The sequence below is a fragment of the Schistocerca serialis genome, chromosome 5, assembly GCF_023864345.2.
Source record: "Schistocerca serialis cubense isolate TAMUIC-IGC-003099 chromosome 5, iqSchSeri2.2, whole genome shotgun sequence".
Lineage (NCBI taxonomy): Eukaryota > Metazoa > Arthropoda > Insecta > Orthoptera > Acrididae > Schistocerca > Schistocerca serialis.
In genome coordinates this window covers 197,483,168-197,506,007 of record NC_064642.1, presented here as the reverse complement: position 1 = coordinate 197,506,007, position 22,840 = coordinate 197,483,168, and the positions used below count along the sequence as shown (strand labels likewise).

At 44.4% G+C, this 22,840-nt stretch overlaps 1 non-coding gene across 1 annotated transcript; it reads left to right on the top strand.

The window, feature by feature from the left end:
* Positions 1-213: 213 nt before the first annotated feature.
* Trnal-caa (transfer RNA leucine (anticodon CAA)) lies at positions 214-288 on the top strand. Its single transcript has one exon. It is a non-coding gene; the product is annotated as a tRNA-Leu (tRNA).
* Positions 289-22,840: the final 22,552 nt, after the last annotated feature.

Sequence of the window (22,840 nt, the reverse complement as noted above, 5' to 3'; positions counted from 1 at the left end):
GCCAGCAAGTTTCATATCAGCGTACACTCCGCTGCAGAGTGAAAATCTCATTCTGGAAACATCCCCCAGGCTGTGGCTAAGCCATGTCTCCGCAATATCCTTTCTTTCATGAGTGCTACTTCTGCAAGTTTCGCAGGAGAGCTTCTGTAAAGTTTGGAAGGTAGGAGACGAGGTACTGGCAGAAGTAAAGCTGTGGGTACCGGGCGTGAGTCGTGCTTCGGTAGCTCAGTTGGTAGAGCACTTGCCCGCAAAAGGCAAAGGTCCCGAGTTCGAGTCTCGGTCGGGCACACAGTTTTAATCTGCCAGGAAGTTTCATATCAGCGCACACTCCGCTGCAGAGTGAAAATCTCATTCTGGAAACATCCCCCAGGCTGTGGCTAAGCCATGTCTCCGCATATCCTTTCTTTCAGGAGTGCTAGTTCTGCAAGGTTCGCAGGAGAGCTTCTGTAAAGTTTGGAAGGTAGGAGACGAGGTACTGGCAGAAGTAAAGCTGTGGGTACCGGGCGTGAGTCGTGCTTCGGTAGCTCCGTTGGTAGAGCACTTGCCCGCGAAAGGCAAAGGTCCCGAGTTCGAGTCTCGGTCGGGCACACAGTTTTAATCTGCCAGAAAGTTTCAAGAAATTAGATGAAAGTAGAGCTGCAACCCTTATGACAGATGGAACGGTTTAGTTATCATCAGTCAAGGTTATTACGTTTATGAAGAATACGGTTTCCTTTTTGCCTTTCGTATGGAAAAAATAAACAACGATTTGACACAGATTTCATGCCTTGATTAGGAGAGCACTGTAGTGTACCGACTCTATATGGACATAATAGTGTGATAGTGCGAGCCTGAACGATGTGGTACAGCAGCTCGCTGACAGCAGGCGTCGCCAGCAGGAAACAAATTCGTATTAACAACTACAGATTATTTTCCGCGCTACGTGGAGATGGTTGCTATGCCGAACCGGCAGGAAGTGACAGTCCCACAAGCGCTGATTAACAGTTGCACGTTGAAGTTTGGAGAGCCCGGTACGATAATTACAGACCAGGGTGCGAACTTGATGTCAGACTTATCGAAGGAGCTGCGTCGGTTATTGAATGTGGAAAAGTTATGAAATAGTCCTCTTCATCCTCATCCCAACGGTACAACGGAATGGATAAATAGAACAATTGGGAAAATGTTATTATGTGAACGCACTTCACTGCGACTGGGATACATGTCTCAGGTATGTCGTATCAGCATATATTTTTAAAGTACACACGGATGTAATCGCCATTTGATTTGATAAAGCCAAAGAAAAATAAAGGTGCGAGCTGCGTCGTGATTTTGCGAAAACAGTACGAGAAGTGCGGAAACGAGTATAGAAGGAGAATAGGAAAAACAGGAAGGCGTTAGAAAAGAAGGAGCAATAGGTGAAAAGTACGGCAAGTTTACAGCAGTATAAAGTGTGACAGTGAGTGATTTTATCCAGTTCTTACTCACCGAAAGGGCACACGAAGACTTTAATCGTAAGGTATCAAGGACACTACCAGGTGGTGGAAACTACTTCGCCAGTTGTCGTGAAGCTTCAGTTGCCAAAGAGGACAACGGTAATACAAGTTGGTCGTCTATAACTTTCCGAGACAGTCCGGAATCGATTCCAGGAGTTGCAAGCATGGAACCAAAGAAGAAAACGAGGAAATGGAATCGGAGGAAGAGACAAGAAGATGTGGCTGAGTCTTTGCCCGAATTTCCATATTCGTTACGATCAAGATGAGGGGTGTTTGTCAATGACACATGTTTGCGTATGTACAGAACTGTAGTGAATAAGTTAGTTTTCTATTATTTTTGTGGTTTGCGAATGGGCTTGTTGGTGGCAGCAGCCTTCCGAAGGAGGGACGGTGAGATAAGTTTCTTTCCTCAGTTTGCGATACGGAGAGAGCAAGAATGGAAGGAACGCGAGTCGTAGTAGTACTGCATTTTGTCACCTGAGAGGCACGGAGAGAGCTACCGCCTGTGTTAAGCCTGGTTACGGAACCCAGCAAACAGAACCTAGCCTTTTACTACCACAGAGTATAAGTAGAAGTGAAAACTGAGGAAGCATGATTGTATATTCTAATTCCATTCCTCGTAACAGGAAGACATGTGCAGTTTAAGTGTTACTCCATTCACACGTACCCAGTGAAGTGGGGAGTTCTTGGAAAGTTCGTGCATGTGAGGATCCACGGGATCTATTAATTTCTGACGACGGTAGGAGACATTCAGTAACTGCAGAGGAGAAGTGCTTATAACATTGTCGAAGCGAGAAGGTAACATTGTGTCCGACTATGGTATTACAAAACAGTCTGAGAGTATATGGGGTACAATTGTTATTAGCCAGACAGAAGGGACTAGATTATCCGAAGGATGTCGTGCAACACTACATTTCCAGCAAGCAGGGTTTCAGTGGCTTTACTCCATTTACGATGACTTGGTAGTAGTGACTAGAAGTTACAAACAATGGAAGCTCACGGAGTCCAGACGAATTAAGGGAATTGGGTTATTAATCAATGGTTTTATATGTGACATAATAGGACTAGCCTTCCATCTACCAACGACGATTACGGGTATCACTTAACTGAGCGTCTCTCAGCCACATTCCACTGGCCAGATGTAGCTTTGGAATGATTTCCAGCACCGAATAAAACACCGCTAAATGAAACTTCAGAACATAACCTAATCCATTCCTTGAATCGATTCGTTGCCGGGGAAGAAGGGTGTGATTTCAGCTGCGCAGCAAATGCAGCACATAAAGCCGTTTACTGAAGACAACGACGCGTGACTGTGATTTTAAATGCTGCAATATCAATTGCCACAGTAGCTCTAACTGTGCTATGCATAGCTTTTATTCGTCTGAGCCGGAGAACTGACCATTAGCCGAAACCGTCAACAGTCGAAACACCATTAGACTGGTTCTTTACGGCATAACGAAGAGTGAGAGTGAACGGAAAAAGCTGTGAAGGTTAAATTGTCAGAAGTGCTAAACAAGTGTGATGTACAGACTCATAGGTAACGTAGCAATAAGCAGTAAGACTGGATGCAGTATTTAACCCATGTGGGCAAGCCGCCAGTTTTGTTGTTGTTGTCGTTGTTGTTGTTGTGTCGTATTCGGGGGGTGGGGGGTGAGGGGGGAGGGAATGTATTGTACTGATCATATAAGAGTATAATAATGTCAGTCTGAACGATGTATTGTGGCAGCGCTGACAGCAGGAGAGCGCAGGATGCTGTCGCTCTAATAATTCAAGGCCGATGCAATGTTGTGAGGAATGTTAGCCTGCTGAAACAACAGTCTCAGCAGTACTGCACAGACTCATGTAGCAAGGGGAAAGGCAGATTTCCACACTGACAATGGCAGTTGTGTTTTGGGATATGTCACTGGCAGTGGCACATACACACAACAAGCGTGCCATTGGGCACTTTGTAACAAATTTTTTCTGTCTCGCAGCTTTGCCTTGATGACAGAGCTGTGCTGGACAAGCTCGCAACGTGGACCTACCAGCAGAAGTTACCGGTTCGAGGCCACAGCAGGGCGACAGCTCTATGCACTAAGTCCCTCCTAGACGTTGCGCCACGGCGCAGCAGGTCGTCCCAGGTCTACGTCAGCAACACGGCTGACTACTGCCCAGGGGGCAGCGGGTCACTCCCAGTTATCTTTCGCATTGCAGGATGTGCACCTCATCGCAGTTGGTATCCTCTGCCATGACCCAGCCAGGCACCGCCCGCGTCCGAAGCAGATGCTCCATTGTTGTGAACACGCCGCTGGTGCTGTAATCACACGGCTGTCTTACAGGGCGTGCAAGCAGCCAAGTCAGCAGACTTCATTGGTCAGCCGGCCACTCACCTGGCGTATTACGCAGTGCAGATGCATCAACAAAGCATTTGCTACCTTTGCAACTGCCTCGCTATCGAGCCGTCTATGATCCCATCTTGCCTTTAGCACCCGCTCGCTCCATCCTGGCTCATAGCCACCCCTCTCTGCACTGGGAAACGCTATAGTAGTAAAGTAATGGGACTTCATGTTTTCTGAAAAATATGTATAACAGGTCTTGGTTATGTACTGCACTGGAGCGGTTGTTTGGGGATCCCAAGTCTGCAGAAATACCATCGCGCTTCAGAGCTCCAGGGATGGAGACAACACTCTTCTCGTCTTGTGCTGATAACTCATAGTAAGAAGTAATGACAGCACCAGACATTAGGACAGAATTTAGTCTGAGCATTGCAATTAACACATAAGTTCAATGGTAGATGCATGCGTTTCTTCCACACAGAAGGCTTCAGAGTTCCTGGGTTAAGAAACATTGTAATTTGAATAAATGGGGAATTTCAAGTAGACACAACAGGTGCTATCTCTCTCTCTCTCTCTTTATGTTCTTACCTTTCCTTTTCTTCTCTTTTTTTAAATTTTTCCATTTCTTCTCCTTTCTCATTCATTTACATGATGAGAGAAATCGTTTCGGAAAGTACTCACCAAGTTTCTCAGTGAAACTTCTCCTGGTAACAATGTCGAATTGTAGTACAGGGTGATACGATCCGCCGGCCTGTTTCAGGCCTTTCTCCTAACATTTTGTCCTACTTGCATACTGAATTTGCATGCAAGAGTCTCTTGCTTCGTTTACTTTCTGATTAAGTTTTCATCTGTAGTAGCTTTACCCCTTAATGTCTCTGGTGTAGATCATGCGAACTCCTTTTTGCTAGGGACAGAAACATGTGGAATATTTCACACCCTCTTCAGCAGCTGCCTGTGACTCAAAGTGCAGGTTTTCACGTTAGCAGACCACACAGGCAGTCCAGCAAGCTTTCCAAGGATTATCCTGGAGGTATATCGAACAGTGGGCAGTGGAGCGGTCGATTGGCATCTTCTAAAGCAGAACGGGAACCCACTGGCGGAAGGAATAAGACTCCACTTCCTACTATATTTTCTGTGGGCTCCTCAGCTGTCCACTTGTCATTACCCCATTGTGTCTTAGTATCCAGAAACCACGTTCAGAAGCTAAACACAAGGCTGCGCATAGTTCTGAGAAATTTCTAAACTCTTTCCTTTCCAAAGGAACACTCGAAGCTGTACAAAATTTCCAGAATTTCCAACAAACAAGTCTGACCATAGGAACACGGCGACCTCGGTTCTCGTTGCCATAAACAGGAATCTCATTGGCGGATACATCTTCTACGTATGGTGGGGGCTAGTGTACGGACTTCCAAGTGGCTCATTGGAGGAGCACTTAGGCCCTTCCTCGGACAGACTAGAAAAATCCAGCCGAGTGTCTTTCCGAGATCTGAAGGAAGGCTTTCAAGATTTAAAGAGGCGTTCTCGTTCTGAGCCTCAGTCTGATTCTGTTTCGGATTCCCAGTCTCGTTCCGTTTCAAATTCCGCTTTTGTACGCGTTTTTCTTGACTTTGGCTTCCTGCCAAGTTTTTCGAAACTCTACTTTGAACTTACTAGAACGCGCGCTCGGTAATCAGTAAGATAATGAGACCCCCTTTCGCAGTCACATCATATCGGCCAAGGCTAGCAACAGTTAGCAGCCACTACAGCACGGCGTACGGTGACATGTCTGAAGCCATCTCAGCCAGAGTCACAGTAAGGCCGCACCTGCAATGCACACTTTCGACTTCAGCGATCGCGATATAATGAACGGACAGGAGTTCATCCCCGTTTTTCCACTTCCAGCTTTCATAGTTTGACCTACACGCTTCACGCTCTTTTCAGCATGTCTTGTGCAATATCAGTCTTGTTTCTAAAGAGAAACTTTTCCCTAATCACTCACGTTTTGTTTTGGTATTGAAACAGTTCAGTGGAGTCACCAGTCTGCCGATGATTCTTTCTGTTACATCCTTCATTTACTGATCAGTAGTGCGCTCTGTTCAGATTCATACTCTTCTTTTTCATTTTATTATGAAGTTTTACAATATCGGTTGAAAATGTATTTCGTGTTCATTACGCGTCTGGACACTATCTTAAGCAAAATTGTCGAGCATCATGCTGGTGACGACCCTAACAACAACTCATTTTCCTTATCTTTGATTTATCTTACGTATGTGAAATTCATTCTCAGGTTATTTGTAATCTCAACATTGATGTCTTTTGAGTAAATTGCATATTGTTTCAACAAATCTTATGCTCATCAGGTCAACCTCTACCATTCAGCAACCATTAAAGTAATTCATTCAACTGAAATGCCCAGGTCCTCCAACCATAAGCAATAGGTGAGCCCATGACGAGTTCAGAGTCTCATCAAATTACATTTCCATTGTGCACAGCAGTTGATTTCTCACTTTGCTTTTTAACTTCACGGGAGTAATCTATCATTTTACTTCATCTGACTTGAATTAGCATCAGCATGTTCTGCATATCTATGCAGCACCTAATGCGTATGTGGTCGAATTCACAGCACACCCGGCTTCTGGCGTGTTACATGCAATTTCAAGGTAAAATACTGACTTGGTGCTGTGAGCAATGAAGTATTCATAGTGTTGGAAGTAATGTCGTCACATAAGAGCATGATCAGGTGAACAGACAGCTGCGTCCTTTTTCTGAGTTGATCGTTGCGCAGCAGACCATCATTTCAGCATTCGACAACGGTTTCTAGTAATCTCGGAGAGAGCGGTACAAAATGTTTTCGTCCTTTTTATTTGCATACCAGTACACATTCGAAGGGAGAGGGCGTAATTTTAGTGCAATTTCTTGCTTGCATTCTAAGATAAATGGCATAATTTTAGGACACTGGTTACAGTGTGCTGTACCACGTTAGCACATAACCGTCCTCCACTGCATTTAGAAGTTTTCCGCTCACTTTCAACACAATAACACAACAGTTCTGATCCATATATTCCGTCCTAGGTTGGGAGGGGGGGGGGGGGGGTACCGGGATAGCGACAGGGAAGGCATCCGACCGTCTCTTAATTTAAATATACCAAACCATTAATAACATTATCCCCAAGCATAACGGAACATTAGAAAGAAGATAAAAGAATAACAGAGAATCGCTCTGTGGAGTATGTTAGTGCTGAAAATAATCAGCTATCAGTATTAGTTTAAAGAGATTTAAAATGCATGCAGTTTGTACGTCGAATAAAAGAAACACAAATGAAATAGTGACATTTTCATACTATGTGCAGTCTTTCATACTATGTGCAGTCTACAATTACCAGAAGGTTGTCATATTTCAGCAATAATTACAACTACGGTCAACTACCTTGGATCATTGATTCGATTATTGGTTATGTTTTTTATTTAAACGTAAGTTTGTTACTTGGCACTTCGAGCAAATGTAATTTTTTATTTTTTCTTATCTTGTCTTTTAGTTTATTTTACAATTTTTAGTTGTCAGTAGAACTGCTGGTACTACTTGCGAACGTTTCTGTTACACCATACAGTTTCGATGTAAGAGTATGTAATCTTTGAAATGAAAGGTTGTACAGTAGTCGAGAATGAGCTGTAGCCAGTGGTCAGTCTGTGTCGGGTTCGTGACGGTATTGTGCGGCTGCTAGTAGTTTCGTATGTCGTGACGCTGTTAAAATGTTCAAAGCAAAGAGTGAACTTGGTTATTACGGACGGGAGGAGGACAGTGATTAACGGTAAATAAACTGTGAGCTGTGGCGTTCAACTGCCTGCACCAAAGATGGTTTCGCAAGTACTTCGGCCTACAGTAGGTAGTCGCAGTTGAAACAATGACTGGACGTCATTAACAAATAACGATTAAAGTAAGAAACGCACGGAATTAATTGTAAATTAAGTTATAGAACTAAATAGACGGAAACATTTTCGTCAGTGCTATTGAGTGGGAGAATATATGTGCAATTTTCGCTCGTAATTAAATGATGTGGCATGTATTCAATATCTAAATTTCGGTGCTAAAACCAAGATGACTATATTCCGAACTATAACTTCCTTATTCTTTTCTCATCTTCGAATGTACTTGTTGTACATCTACACTACTGGCCATTAAAGTTGCTACACCAAGAAGAAATGCAGATGATAAACGGGTATTCATTGGACAAATATATTATCCTAGAACTGACATGTCATTAGAGTTTCACGCAATTTGGGTGGATAGATCCTGAGAAATCAGTACCCAGAAAAACCACCTCTGGCCGTAATAACGGCCCTGAGTCAAACAGAGCTTGGATGACGTGTACAGGTACAGCTGCCCATGCAGCTTCAACAAGATACCACAGTTCATCGAGAGTAGTGACTGGCGTATTGTGACGAGCCAGTTGCTCGGCCACCATTGACCATACGTTTTCAATTGGTGTGAGATCTGCAGAATGTGCTGGCCAGGGCAGCAGTCGAACATTCTCTGTATCCAGAGAGGCCCGTACAGGACCTGCAACATGTGGTCGTGCATTATCCTGCTGAAATGTAGGGTTCCGCAGGGATCCAATGAATGGTAGAGCCACGGGTCGTAACACATCTGAAATGTAATGTCCACTGTTCAAAGTGCCGTCAATGCGAACAAGTGGTGACCGAGACGTGTAACCAATGGCACCCCATACCATCACGCCAGGTGATACGCCAGTATGGCGATGACGAATACACGCTTCCAATGTGCGTTCACCGCGATGTCGCCAAACACGGAACTGACCATCATGATGCTGTAAACAGAACCTGGATTCATCCGAAGAAATGACGTTTTGCCATTCGTGCACCCAGGTTCGTCGTTGAGTACACCATCGCAGGCGCTCCTGTCTGCGATGCAGCGTCAAGGGTAACCGCAGCCATGGTCTCCGAGTTGATAGTCCATGCTGCTGCAAACGTCATCGAACTGTTCGTGCAGATGGTTATTGTCTTGCAAACGTCCCCATCTGTTGACTCAGGGATCGAGACATAGCTGCACGATCCGTTACAGCCATGTGAATAAGATGCCTGTCATCTCGACTGCTAGTGATACGAGGCCGTTTGGATCCATCAAGGCGTTCCGTATTACCCTCCTGAACCCACTGATTCTATATTCTGCTAACAGTCATTGGATCTCGACCAACGCGAGCAGTAATGTCGCGATACGATAAACCGCAACCGCGATAGGCTACAATCCGACCCTTAATAAAGTCGGGAACGTGATGGTACGCATTTCTCCTCCTTACACGAGGCATCACAACAACGTTTCACCAGGCAACGCCGGTCAACTGCTGTTTATACATATATGAGAAATCGGTTGGAAACTTTCCTCAAGTCAGCATGTTGTAGGTGTCGCCACCGGCGCCAGCCTTGTGTGAATGCTCTGAAAAGCTAATCATTTGCATATCACAGCATCTTCTTCCTGTCGATTAAATTTGAAGTCTGTAGCACGTCATCTTCGTGGTGTAGCAATTTTCATGGCCAGTAGTGTAGTTTTCTTTGCGACAAATGAAATAAAACCTACTGCAACTAGCCTCTGCTTGTAAAAAGAAATGAATCGAACACAACATTATATTAGCGATTGTCATAAATGCCTTTGCCCCATACTAAATAGATTTTCTACCAAAATGCGGGATTTACCTCTTGTCTGTCAGAGGTAACCGTAACTGGTAAACTGAAGAACATCCGCGCTCTCTCTCAATCATGCTACGCAATAAGATATTCACATAACACGCCACAGTTTTAAAATAAAGGATTGAAATAGATTAGTGATGTAATAGATTACTGATGTAAACTCTGTGATGCTCACATGAATAAACTTTAAGAAGTTTGTAGCCAAAATAACCGTCTAGGCAGTACTGTCAACATCTGTGTTCACAAGGTGAACAACCAAATCACACACAGCACTCTACGTGAGAGTAAATGTGATTTGGTTGTAGTGACTCGTGTTAATAGATGACTGCGAGAAGTAATTCCGCATGACATTCAATATCTGCTACTTCAAACCTATTTATCATTAACCGATTTCGATTCTGTTTTAGCTGAAACAAATGCTATTGCAATGATATTAAGTCTGAATAGTTTGTCGAATCCTGTTCCCTTGCTGTAAATTAAATACTTTGCGCGCCTCAAAAGCTGATTACTGCATTTACATCATGTACGAAGCTCTAAATTGCTGCACCGTCTTCTCTTGTCATCGCTGAGTTTCGTATAAGACGAAAGAGATATCAGAGATCACGTACTTTTGGAAGACGTAACCTCACTGATCCTGCAACAAAAATCTGCTACTGCTGCTGCATCAAGACAAAATAAATGATCCTGGTAATGGCATTCTTCCAATATTTATTTTCAGTGAACATTGGACTGAAATTTAGAAAGATGAAACTCTGCGCTGGGGAGTCCATCTTTCGACAATTTGCGCCACACTGAAAGACCCAACAATTACGGATGGATGCTGGGATAGGGATTTAATGTCCAATTAGAGCAAATCACTGTTAATTTCCCATTGTAGTTGCCCGTTCCAAGTTTATCTGATGGCGGCGTGTACATTTATTTTAGTCCACACACACACATACACAGCACACATAAAATTCGTGAATGGTCCATTCAATCGAAAAACGGCAGCTTCTGCCTGTTTAAACTGTACTTTTTTATGCACACCACAGTGACTGTTTAAAATTTTTATATCTCCTTCTTACGTACCTGAAGAACAAGTTACAGCTTAGCATCTAATTAACACAGTTCGCATTTCTTATCAGGAATTCTCTCCTTCCACGAAGTACAAATTCGCGAGAGCAGTCTTGCAGTAATCTTCGGGTTTAACACTGCAGTAACCTCCTTTTGCATAACAACGCGTCGTACAAAATTGCTATTGCATAGCCTTCACGTCGTCTTCATTTAGTCAAATATAATCGAAATTTCTCTGCAGAACTATTTCCGAGACTGCTCACACTCCAAACTCAACTCTTAATCAGATAAAAATAACCATTCGCGCGCGTCCCCTTCCCGCAAATCATTCTCTTGTTCCAGGAACAATATCGTCTCAAACTTGATAATATTTTACACACAAAAATATATCCCTAAAGCGGGGTTTACAGGGGCATGTATCGTCGGCATACGTTGACTCACATACGTAAAAATGCTTGTGTAAACACATAAAATCGCACGGTTGTCGCAACTGGCGCACGTAGAAATGGAAGTTGAAGCCGGGTCTACTTACTTGCTGTTTTTGACATCGTGCAAATTTTATTTTCTTTCCGACGTCTGAAATACTATGGCACTGACAAAAAAGTAGACGTTAAAGTACACCGTGCAATTTCTGGAACTCTACGAAGAACATTCGTGTTTGTGGATCATTAATCTTGGTACTTATAAAGACATAAATATGAAGGAATAAGCAATAAGAACATTGCAAACGGGGTGAGGGAAAATGTATCACATGTTGATGAAAGTGGAGTAAAAGCCAAAATCCGAAGTTCACGAAATGGATACATGATAGAGAACAACATGGCTGAGAATAAATTACCCTCAGATGCACTGTTAATGTCTCACATATTGCATCCTTGACTTCGGCCATAAACTTGGAAATTGTAGACTTAGGGATGCGATAACCACATTGCAGTGAAGCAGATGCATCGTCCGAAGCAAGGTACGTTAAGGCATCTTGCAACTTTAGACGAGCAGGAATAGCATCCTGCATTAGAAAATATCTTCTCTGAACGAAAATGACTACGAGTCTCAATAAATGTTCAGAACTATATCTGTTCATTCGAAAATGGATTTCGAAGGAAGCTCCGTCCCCATTTCCCAACTCCCTAACCAGCGTTCTAGACTCTCCCAACTCATTTCTCCTCGCAATACACTTTCGAACCCCATATCTTTGTATTCTCTTTTCTCTGTTCAAGCGTCCTGTAACTTTGAATTACAGTTAAAGCCACGACTCGAATTCCCGCACGTACTAATTCAGTTGGCGCCATGTTGATAAGCTAAACTGCACTTACTTGGATTGAAAATTTTCACGCCGTCTCAACGGTCAGTGGCACACGTTGAAGTCAGTTGGCGCACGTAACCAAACCCTTGCACACCCCCACTTAATGGGGCCACTCCAGCCAATGTCGATATTTATGTGACAGACTGTTAAGGAAAGCTATAACTATATCTGTGTTCTCTTACATCAGTTTCCTTCCTTAATAATGGTTTCCGCTGTCTGGTGCGCATCTGCAATGAAGGGATCATTGGATGTTATCACCTTAATCATAATGTGTGGTGTCTGTTGTTCTTCCGTACAGTGTGCACATTTATTGTAGACTCAGTTCGGTGGCAGAATAACATTCACAACGCACATATAAGCTTAATGCTCATACACAACTCTGGACACCTGTGAACTTTTAAAATCCGATAGTTCTGCTAACTAAAATTGTAACACTACATGCCGTTAAATAGCTTATTATTGGTTCCAAAATATCGTATCGCTAACTACAAGGTATTATGCAAATAAATACATCAACTATCCAATTTTTTGTTGGTTCTTGCCATGTAAGTGTGATACTATTTACTTTGTTCACTTTTGCTGTCAGTGATTTTCAGTGCCTAAAGATATACGCAAAAAAGTGTCTCCTACGTCATGGCGGATTATACTGCAATCTCACCTTCACTGATTTTGTGTAGACGACGCAGCTCGCTCCGTGATTTTACGAGTTTATTTTCAAGAGACAAAGGAATTAATGACGTTAGCTGCCATTGGGCAGTGATTTATATCAATGGGGCGAGTTGAAAATTTGTGCTAGACCAGGATCGAACGCCGGTCTTCTGCTTACTAGACAGCCGGGCTGACAATTACGCCATCCAGACACAGTAGTCGCCACAACTGCACAGACTAGTCTAGGACGTATCCCGTTAGACCCAAATTCTCAACGCATACCGCAAACCACTGACGCAGTGCCCCTGCTCATTATTCTCATTACTTGTGGCATCTCCAATTCCTGTAAGAGTTCGAGCTTGGTGTGCATCTGCAATGAAGGGATCACTGGATGTCATCACTTTAATTATATATATATATATATATTGTGTCACAGCGGGATTCGAACCCAGGTCTCCTGCTTACTAGAGAGATATTCTGACCACTAAGCCATCCAGACACAGTGGTCACCACAACGGACAGGCTATTCGAGCATGCTTCCCAACAGATCCCAAGTTCTCAACTTATACCACACACTACTGTTGTAGTGCACCTGCTCATTAGTCTCAATGTCCAGTGGCAGCTAATTTCTTTAATTCCTTTTTGTCTTGATTCAAAGTGGCTGCAAGACCGCATATATGCATATCTTCCGACATATTTAACAGTAAGCAGGCAGCCCTAATGGGCCAATCGGGACTGGCCAAGTGCTGGCTCATCCTCTGCCAGTGCCGTCATTGGCAGGAGCATGGGGTTAGCACACTGGTCTCCCGGACGTCGTTGGCCTTCTTGACCTTCGAACCGTTACTTCTCACCCACGTCTCACCTCAGTTGGGCTCACGAGGCTAAGTGCACCCCGTTCCAGTCCTCATACCAGGGAAAAGTCTCTGTCAGTACCGGTAGTCCGCACACCGGCCAGACATCCTGAGCACCGACCTACGAAGGAGGGCATTTAATAGCAACGCCCGGCGACAACAATCGTACGCGAGCGTTCCTTCATTAATAAGAAAAGAGACGTAAAGCAATTACATGTGCTTTGCGTTCATGCAAGTTTTGTGTAGTTATTAATTCAGTAAAAAACCACATTTTTTTGCCGATTTATACACTGAAGATCCAAAGAAACTGGTACACCTGCCTAATATCGTGTAGGGCCCCAGCGAGCACGCAGAAGTGCTGCAACACGATGTGGCATGCACTCGACTAATATCTGAAGCAGTGCTGCAGGGAACTGACGCCATGAATCCTGCAGGGCCGTCCATAAATCAGTAAGAGTACGAAAAGCACGTTGCAAGGCTTCCCAGATATGGTAAATAATGTTCATGTCTGGGGAATTCCGTGGTAACATAATTTAAACTCAGAAGAGTGTTCCTGGAGCTACTCTGTAGCAATCCTTGACATGTGAGATATCGCAATGTCCTGCTGGTATTGCCCGAATCAGTCGGAATGCACAATGGACATGAATGGATGCAGGTGATCAGATAGGATGCTTACGTACGTGTCACCTGTCAGAGTCTTATCTAGCCGTTTCAAGGGGCCCATATCACGCCAACTGCACACGTTCAGCATTATTACAGATCCTTCGCCAGCTTGAAAAATCCCCAGCTGCCATGCAGGGTCCACGGATTAATGAGGTTGTCTCCGTACTCATACTCGTCCATCCGCTCGATACAATTTGAAACGAGACTCGTCCGACCAAGCAACATGTTTCCAGTCATCAACAGTCCAATTTCGGTGTTGACGGGCCCAGGCGAGGCGTAAAACTTTCTTGTCGTGCAGTCGCCAAGGGTACACGAGTTGGGCCTTCGGCTCCGAAAGCCCATATCGATGATGTTTCGTTGAGTGGTATGCACGCTGACACTTGTTGATGGCCCAGTACTGAAATCTGCAGCAATTTGCGGAAGGGTTGCACTTTTGTCACGTTGAACGACTCTCTTCAGTCGTCGTTGGTCCCGTTCTTGCAGGATCTTTTTCTTGCCGCATCGATGTCGGAGATTTGATGTTTTACCAGCTTCCTGATATTCACGGTACACACTTGCATTGGTCGTACGGAAAAATCCCCACTTCATTGCTGCCCTGGAGATGCCCCATCGCTCGTGCGCCGACTACAATACCACGCTCATACTCACTTAAGTCTTGAAAAACCTGCCATTGTAGCAGCAGTAACCGATCTAATAACTGCCCCAGACACTTGTCGTTTTAAATAGGCGTTGTCGGCCGCAGCGCTGTATTCTGCCTGTTTACATACCTTTGTATTTAAATATGCATGCCTATACCAGTTTCCTTAGCACTTCAGTGTAGCTCACACGTTAGTACCTCTATGCTCACAAATCGTTTTCAGAATCTCATCCAAATTTTAACACTTCACAATACGCATCCTGCACTGAATGTCGATGCACTTGATTCCATTGTTTACCTTCTTGATTTACGTACATCTCACGCCAAAACTCTTTGTTATCTTGCTTCCGATTTAATTCAACTGCGCGTTCCATTGACGCCATCTCTCAGGACATTGTACCCATCCAATAGAAATTGTGCACGAACAACAAGTAAGTACACACAAATTTAGAAATTTCTAGTAATGTAAATAATATTAATTAATCAATAGTTACTACTAAAACGTATCTGATTCATCGTTGACTCATACAGTCCAATGATCTGCGATATCAGTTTGGCTATCAAATTATTTGTTTCGTCATTTGCAAATGACACTTATTTTGCTATTGTGTAAACGTAATTCCAACAGTTGTGCTCCTCATTGATGTCACACTGTATCAAAGCAGTATTTAAAAATGACTTATTGTTGCCAGATGGACATTAGTTAATCGCAGTCACTCATTGACCACATTACGCAATACTCTAACTAAACGCACCGCAAGGTTCATACTTTCTCTCATTTAGTTCTTAAAAAATGTCTAGTAATTTTCTGTGAGATTCAAAGCAGATTACAAAACAATCGGGTTGCAGTTCAACGCATAAGGAATATTTTTAAATTTCAAGTGAGTAAATTTGCTTCCCGGGTCTATATGGCACATGTGCTAACCTAATATGTCCGAGCAGGCGCTAGATTCACTTCGCAACTGATTTTGTTTACATTTTATGGGAGTTGCTTATGTTTTTGCAGCGTTTTCTCGGAAGTTAATACACCTGCAGGTTCATTAAATAATATTATCAGTTAGTACGTGTGTTATATTTCTACAGGTAACTAGATTTAAGGCCACCAACTAAAAAACACATAATCTTCTTAGTTCTATATTCCTATGGGGGACGATATTTTTTGGCTGTTTGGCAAGAATATAGGGCCAGCGTGTGTCCCTGTTGTGTTACACACTGCAATAATGCCACAAATTGGTAGCATAGAATTTATATCAAAGCATGTTCGTTTACTATTGGAAAATCTGTCAGTCTAATAATCCAGTAGGCTCAAGAAAACATTTGATACTTTCCAAATTTCACCATGTATTCTAAATAAGTTCTGCGTACAGCTGAAGTTTAATAATACATTAGCAAGGAATATATTTCTATTTTGTCATTGCCAATACTTTTCTTCATACATACAGATCACAAAAAGTTTTGCATCACCCCGGTTCCCAGAACTCCTGAAGATAGACGTTGACGGTGGATATTGTATCACAGACACAGTCCCTTTGACTGCTCAGAGATGTCACTAAACCCGTCCAAAGATGTATACACGATGCATTAGCAGCGCCTATTTGACGGAGGGGGTCCTACAGCCTTCCGGTTCCAATCATTCCACCAGGAAGGAGGTACACGGCTCGTGTTGTCCGTAGTTCAACCAAGCCTAGACGGCCAATACCGCTGTTCGATCGCGTCCGCATTTTTACTTTGTGCCAGGAAGGGCTCTCAACAAGGGAAGTCTCCAGGCGTTTCTGAGTGAACCAAAGCGATGTTGTTCCGACATGGATGAGATACAGAGAGACAGGAACTGTTGATGACATGCCTTGACCCCCAAGGGCTACTACTGCAGTGGATGACCGCTACCTACGGATTATGTCTCGGAGGAACCCTGACAGCAAAGCCACCATGTTGAATAATGCCTTGGTGAATCCACAATACGTTGTGTTACGACTCAAACTGTGCGGAATGGGTTACATGATACGTGACTTCACTCCCGACGTCCATGGCGAGGTCCATCTTTGCAACCACGACACCATGCAGCGCGGTACAGATAGGCCCAACAACGTGCCGAATGAACCGCTCAAGATTGGCATCACGTTCTCTTCACCGACGAGTGTCGCATATGCCTTCAATCAGGCAATCGTCGTATACGTGTTTGGAGGCAACCCGGTCAGGCTGAACACCTTAGACGCACTCTCCAGCGATTGTTGCAAGGTGGAGGATCCTTGCTGTTTCTGGGTGGAATTATGTGGGGCCGACGTATGCTGCTGGTGGTCATGGAAGGCGCCGTAACGGCTGTACGATACGTGAATGCCATCCTCCGACCGATAGTGCAACCATATCGGCAGCACATTGGCGAGGCATTCCTACTTCATGGACGACAATTCGCGACCCAGCGTCCACATCTCTTGAGTGAGCTCCTTCAGGATAACAACATCGCTCAACTAGAGTGGTCAGCATGTTCTCCAGACATGAACCCTATCGAACATGCCTGGGATAGGTTGAAAAGGGCTGTTTATGGACGACGAGACCCACTAACCACTCTGATCTACGCCTAGTCACCGTTGAGGAGTGGGACAATCTGTACCAACAGTGCCTTGATGAACTTTTGGATAGTATGTCACGACGAATACAGGCATACATTAATGCAAGAGGACGTGCTACTGTTTATTAGAGGTACCGGTGTGTACAAAAATATGGACCACCACCTTTGAAGATCTGGCTGTATAGTGGTACAACATGCGATGTGTGGTTTTCATGAGCAATAAAAAGGGCGGAAATGATGTTTATGTTGATCTCTATTCCAATTTTCTGTACAGGTTCCGGAATTCTCGAAACCGAGGTGATGCAAAACTTTTTTGATGTGTGTATTATCGAGGTATTCATTTTGAGTATTGGATATTGCATTACAACGTTACACGTATCTATGCGAGCTAATCGGCCGCCTAGAGCTGGTTCGGGTGAGGTGAATTTGCGTGTGAAGCTCTATACGGCCCCAGGCTGAGGCAGCGCCGCGGCCGGTGCAGCTATGCGACCACTTCCGAGCACCCCAGTGCAAAGACGATCAGCGTGGCTGGAAATGGGGAAAATCCCAGAGTAGGAGTTGGACAGTGGTTGCTCACTTAGCAGAATGCGGAATGCACCAGCAATGGCGGACTTTGAGGCAATATGAAAGATGCTATTTTACAGCTCTTACAAATTCGATTATAAATCACAGTCAAATTGCAAAGCATATCTGAATACATCTGTGACAGAGAAATTAGGTATATTCAATAACACAAACGTATTTTCAATGTCTTTAAAACTGCAGAAGATAATGTTTTACAGTGACTAAACGTTTTCACAATGAATCTCTGAATTAACAACTTTTGAAGGATATCTCTGATGACAGCATTGCGTGGTAGCTATCATCCCTGAAAATTGCATATCAGTACCTATTTTATTTCTTGGTTTACAATCTTTTTTATATCTTTTCAATATGCAAAATTATGTAAGAACGTCGTATTCTCCACAGTAACAAAGTAGATGAATGCAGCGTGAATACCTGGTAGCTTGCTTTTCTTGTGTATTTATTTATTTAACGATTATGTTATTACTTTTGCCAAGTATACAAATCATGGTATACAAATCATGGTAATTTCAGAAGTGGTCTAAGCCACATATGTTAACTGAACCACGCTTAAAAACTGGGCGAAAAGCCGCTTTTGTCAAGCAGACCTAAAAAAACTGTTTACACAATATTTAACGACAATCCTTTGTCATTTAACGTAAGTGCGAGAATAATGGATTATTATTTATTGAGCATGACCTGAGTGTGACTGAACGTTTATAACATTTCTTCATTTAAAATTGTTGTAATAAATTATTTTAAATTATTTTAGTGTGGGAATTGGTCAAGTTGAGTCAAGCCATGCCTGTATAACTTACAAAACGATGTATTTTTGATGGGGATGGTCTTCAGGCAATGAAAAAGCAGGCAGTGGTGGAACATTACTGAAGCCAAGCGGGGCAGACTTTTTTTTCGAGTGGTGTGCTCAAAGGAGCGATTCTAGGCGCTTTTTGTTTAGGTCTTGGAGGACACATTTTTACGTTCATTCTTGAAGAAGGTAGACCTACCGGTGATATAGTGCGTTTTTCGGTCGAGTGGGTGATGGATTCTGGGCGGCGAACGGCCGCTACGATAGTTTCAAGACTCTTTATGGCCGGCCGATGTGGCCGAGCGGCTTCAGTTTGGAACCTTGCGACCGCTACGTTCGCAGGTTCGAATCCTGCCTCGGGCATAGATGTGTGTGATGTCGTTAGGTTAGTCAGGTTTACGTAGTTCTAAGTTCTAGGGGACTGATGACCCCAGATGTTAAGTCCCATAGTGCTCAGAGCCATTTGAACCATATATTTTTCACTCTTTATGGAATCCTGCTTCCATTACCGTAACGCTCTCAACGCAACTTTATTGCATTTAATAAGATTATTATTGTCCATACTACACTTAGTTATTGTAGGACCACTATCCGTTTTACTTTCTTGAGTAAACATTATTCAACATAATTCTCTGTTGTCTGCATCAATTACAGACGTTATAATAGAAACATTTTTATTTATTATTCATTTATCTTTGTTTAGTACGTATGTTCATTTTATTAATTCGCAATTCCAGCCAATGTATAGGCAATTTCACTATAGAATCACAGCTACAAGTTACTATTTGCAGCGAGTTAGCTGCAACCGTGTGCGACTCGACCGTACGACATTATCGAGCTATTCTCCTCAACAGAGTCGTGCATAGCCCAGTTACGTAAAGTACGAGCAACATCAGGTAAGGTCGCAACTGGTATGCTTGTAATGACTGCTGGTTTGAAAGCAACTACACAGGAGAAAACTGCTAGGTGACGTCATAGCATCGACACCAAATACTGTATCGAATCCATATCCGCGGCCAGAATTTGGCGCAATTCAGTCCAAAGCATTTCACGTTACTGGTTTTGAGTGTCAAGTGTATAAACCATCTGAAATTTGCAGATAGCAAGTGGGCTAAGGATCATCCGAATGTAGTGACAGTTTCCCCAAGACGTAGCCTCGCAACGGAGCTAAGTTGTCGACTACGAAGTAAATCGAAAGTTGCGACCCCGCGTTTAGTGCCCTCGCGAGAACACAGCAGTCAGTGGCTGGCTCTAATAATACGCGGCCCCCGTGCGACGCGTCGTGGGACGGAGCGGGCAGTGAGCGGCGAGCGGTGAGTACGCAGGCCGGCTCGCCCCGCACGCAGTGAGATGCTATCTGGCTGCCGCGGCGCGGCACAATAGCGCCAAATTACAGCGCCGCGACACCCGCGCCGCGATTTATGGCGCTAATTGCCCACTCGCGGCCGCGTAAATCCGTCCCGGGCGCCCTGCTTACGACAGACACTCCCACTGCTCGCGGTCGCAGGCTGCGCCGGTCTTCTGCCGCCGTCCGGTTCCCAGTGCCGGCCGACCTTGCAGGCTCTCCGATCCAAATCCGTCGGCTCCGCCACACACGGTGTGTTCTCTGAACCGGCAAACATCTCCCAATCACTAGCGTATTCAGCTCTCAAGTGGCCCGTAGAGAGTCAATATTATTGCGCAATATTTCCGGAAGCCCAACAATATCGAACATGCAAGCGTGAGGTTGACAGGTTGTGCACTAGGAGGCCTGAGCCGTGGCTGGCTCGCGTTATGCTTTGCATTAAACCTTGGCTGCTATTCTGTGATTACTCTCCCGCAGTTATCGCGATTATGCTGTTATCCTCTGTCTCCACGAGTCGCAGCAGCAGCGTGTATCGATATTCGCACCCTTGTACTATCTTTGGCATCGCGCTTAGTTTCCAGCTGTGCCGTGCGCGGGCACTTGGTCGGTTGGTGAGAAGCAGCACCGAGGAAGTCTCCGTGGCGCGTCTCTGGCCAGGGCCGCTGGCGGCGTCCACGCACGGTCGGAGTGTGAGGGGCTGTTCACATTGCTACGAGGTCCGTGGCTCACCGATCCCGGACACGAAAGCTGAATCTTTACTTAATCTACCAGCCAGCCCCAACTATTCACATTGTGTCGTTTGAATTTCGTTGTAGGCTACTGGAACATTCCCGCGAGCAACAACGTGTGTTTTCAAGTTCGCCAAATTCTAGCCGCCCTTCTGTGGAGTTTTAACTTAACTTGATTACTTTTGAATTGAAGTGCACCAGTGGAATCTTCTGCCCTGTGGCCGTTAAGGTTCCGGTTATCTGCACAGGCCGTTAACGTAAATTCAAGCAGTGTATTTTCCTCATCATGTTGTGGCTGTCCAGCACGGCGTGTACTTTGACAGCTGAATGTGTAATTCGTTCTGGGAGCCGGTGCCTTCTGCATTGTTCCATTGAACTCCCTGTTATGTGCTGGTCGGGTGGAGCGGAAGTTATCATGTCGCTTGGTCCGTTGACGGTTGCGTTGCCGTCGGATTGAGAATTGTCAGGCTGACTTCCTGTCTCACCTAAGTGACCGTTAGTGTTTGAATTCCAGGCCGACCCTTGGAAACTTCTGAGCGCTGTTTGATGTGCTGTCTTTTCTTATTTGTCCTTGTTGTTTGTTGATGTATGGCTTCTAGCCGATTTTAAATTAAAGCTGTGTTGCCCTTAAGGCGTGAGATTGTTTGGGGCTTCAGCCTAATTTAGAGAAATGTTTTAAGATGAGGCCTTCTGCCTCTTAAAATTCAAATTCTTGTTTTTGAGTCTTAAGTGACTGGCCTTCAGCCGGTTTTAAATTAAAGTTGTTTCGCCCTTGAGGCGTAGGACTGAATGGCGCATTTAGCCGGGAATTAAGTTCTAAAATAAAGGTTTGGCTTGCTCTGTTTTTAACGTTTTCTTTACTCTTGTAATGATTGTCAAATGAATAAAGTAGTATGTTCGAGTGCAACTGACAGCCACTCATTTTGGCCCCTTACCACAAATTAAACTATCTGTCCTGTCCTGCGGGTATAGCAGGGGATCTCAAGGCCTATTGAACTCATCAAAAACTTCTTAAATACCCTGTCCAATCCCATTAGCGTGACCTTAGCCGTTGGTCGAAGCCATTTGCTCACAGACGGCAGGGGGTAGCACTAGTATTCGAGAAGTATATAAAGCTATCAGAAATGCAGAATTGTCATTGTCGAATTGTCAAAACGGAGTGACTTATCTGACGTCCAAAAGAACATTATCATTAGCTTTCGGGCCAAGGGTGGAAGCATTTCCGAAACGGCTAAACTACTAAACAGTCCGCGTCCAACCATGGTTAAAGTATATGTATGTAGGGTGCATGACAAAATGGCGCCATCCAAAACCGGCGCCGAGGCAACTGTGGTGCACCATGAGTCATACACGGCATTGGTGAACGACAGCTGGCCGGCCAGTGTGGCCGAGCGGTTCTAGGCGGTTCAGTCTGGAACCGCGCTACCGCTATGGTCGCAGGTTCAAATCCTGCCTCGGGCATGGATGTGTGTGATGTCCTTAGGTTAGTTAGGTTTAAGCAGTTCTAGGGGACTGATGACCTCAGATGTTAAGTCCCATAATGCTCAGAGCCATTTGAACCATTTTGAACCTCAGACGTCAAGTCCCATAGTGCTCAGAGCCATTTTGAACGACGGCTGCGGTGATGCGTCTGGTAGAATAGAGGTGCAAATGTCGATCAACTGACCACCCAGATGAACCAAGGGTCTACCAACAGTATCTTCTCAATGACCGCTCGGCGAACATTGCTGGCCTTCACAGCAGCCCCCTCGTTCATGCACCTATGCTGACTGCTGTTCATTGGCGACGAAGATTGGAATTTTCACCCCAGTACCGCAACTGGACGTCCACTGAATGGTGACAGATGGCTGTTTCAGATGACTAATGGCCGTTGGCGTGTAAAGTCTGAAAACAAACACCCTGCAACAATTGTCGGAAGAATACAAGTTGGGGAGGGCTCTTTATGGTCTGGGGAATGTTTCGTACCCTTACCTGAGGTATCTCGTTACACAGTGGACCCACGCAAGAATGTATCTTTCCTTCGGGACCATATCCTTTCCTACACGTATTTCGTTCTTCCTTGGCACGGTGACATCTAACAACAAGGCAATGAAACTTGTCACACAGCTCGCAGGGTACATGCGTGGTTCGAGGGGCACCAGTTTGCTATACTTCCCGGGCCACCAAACTCTCTGGATTTAAACCCAATTGAGAATCTGTGAGACC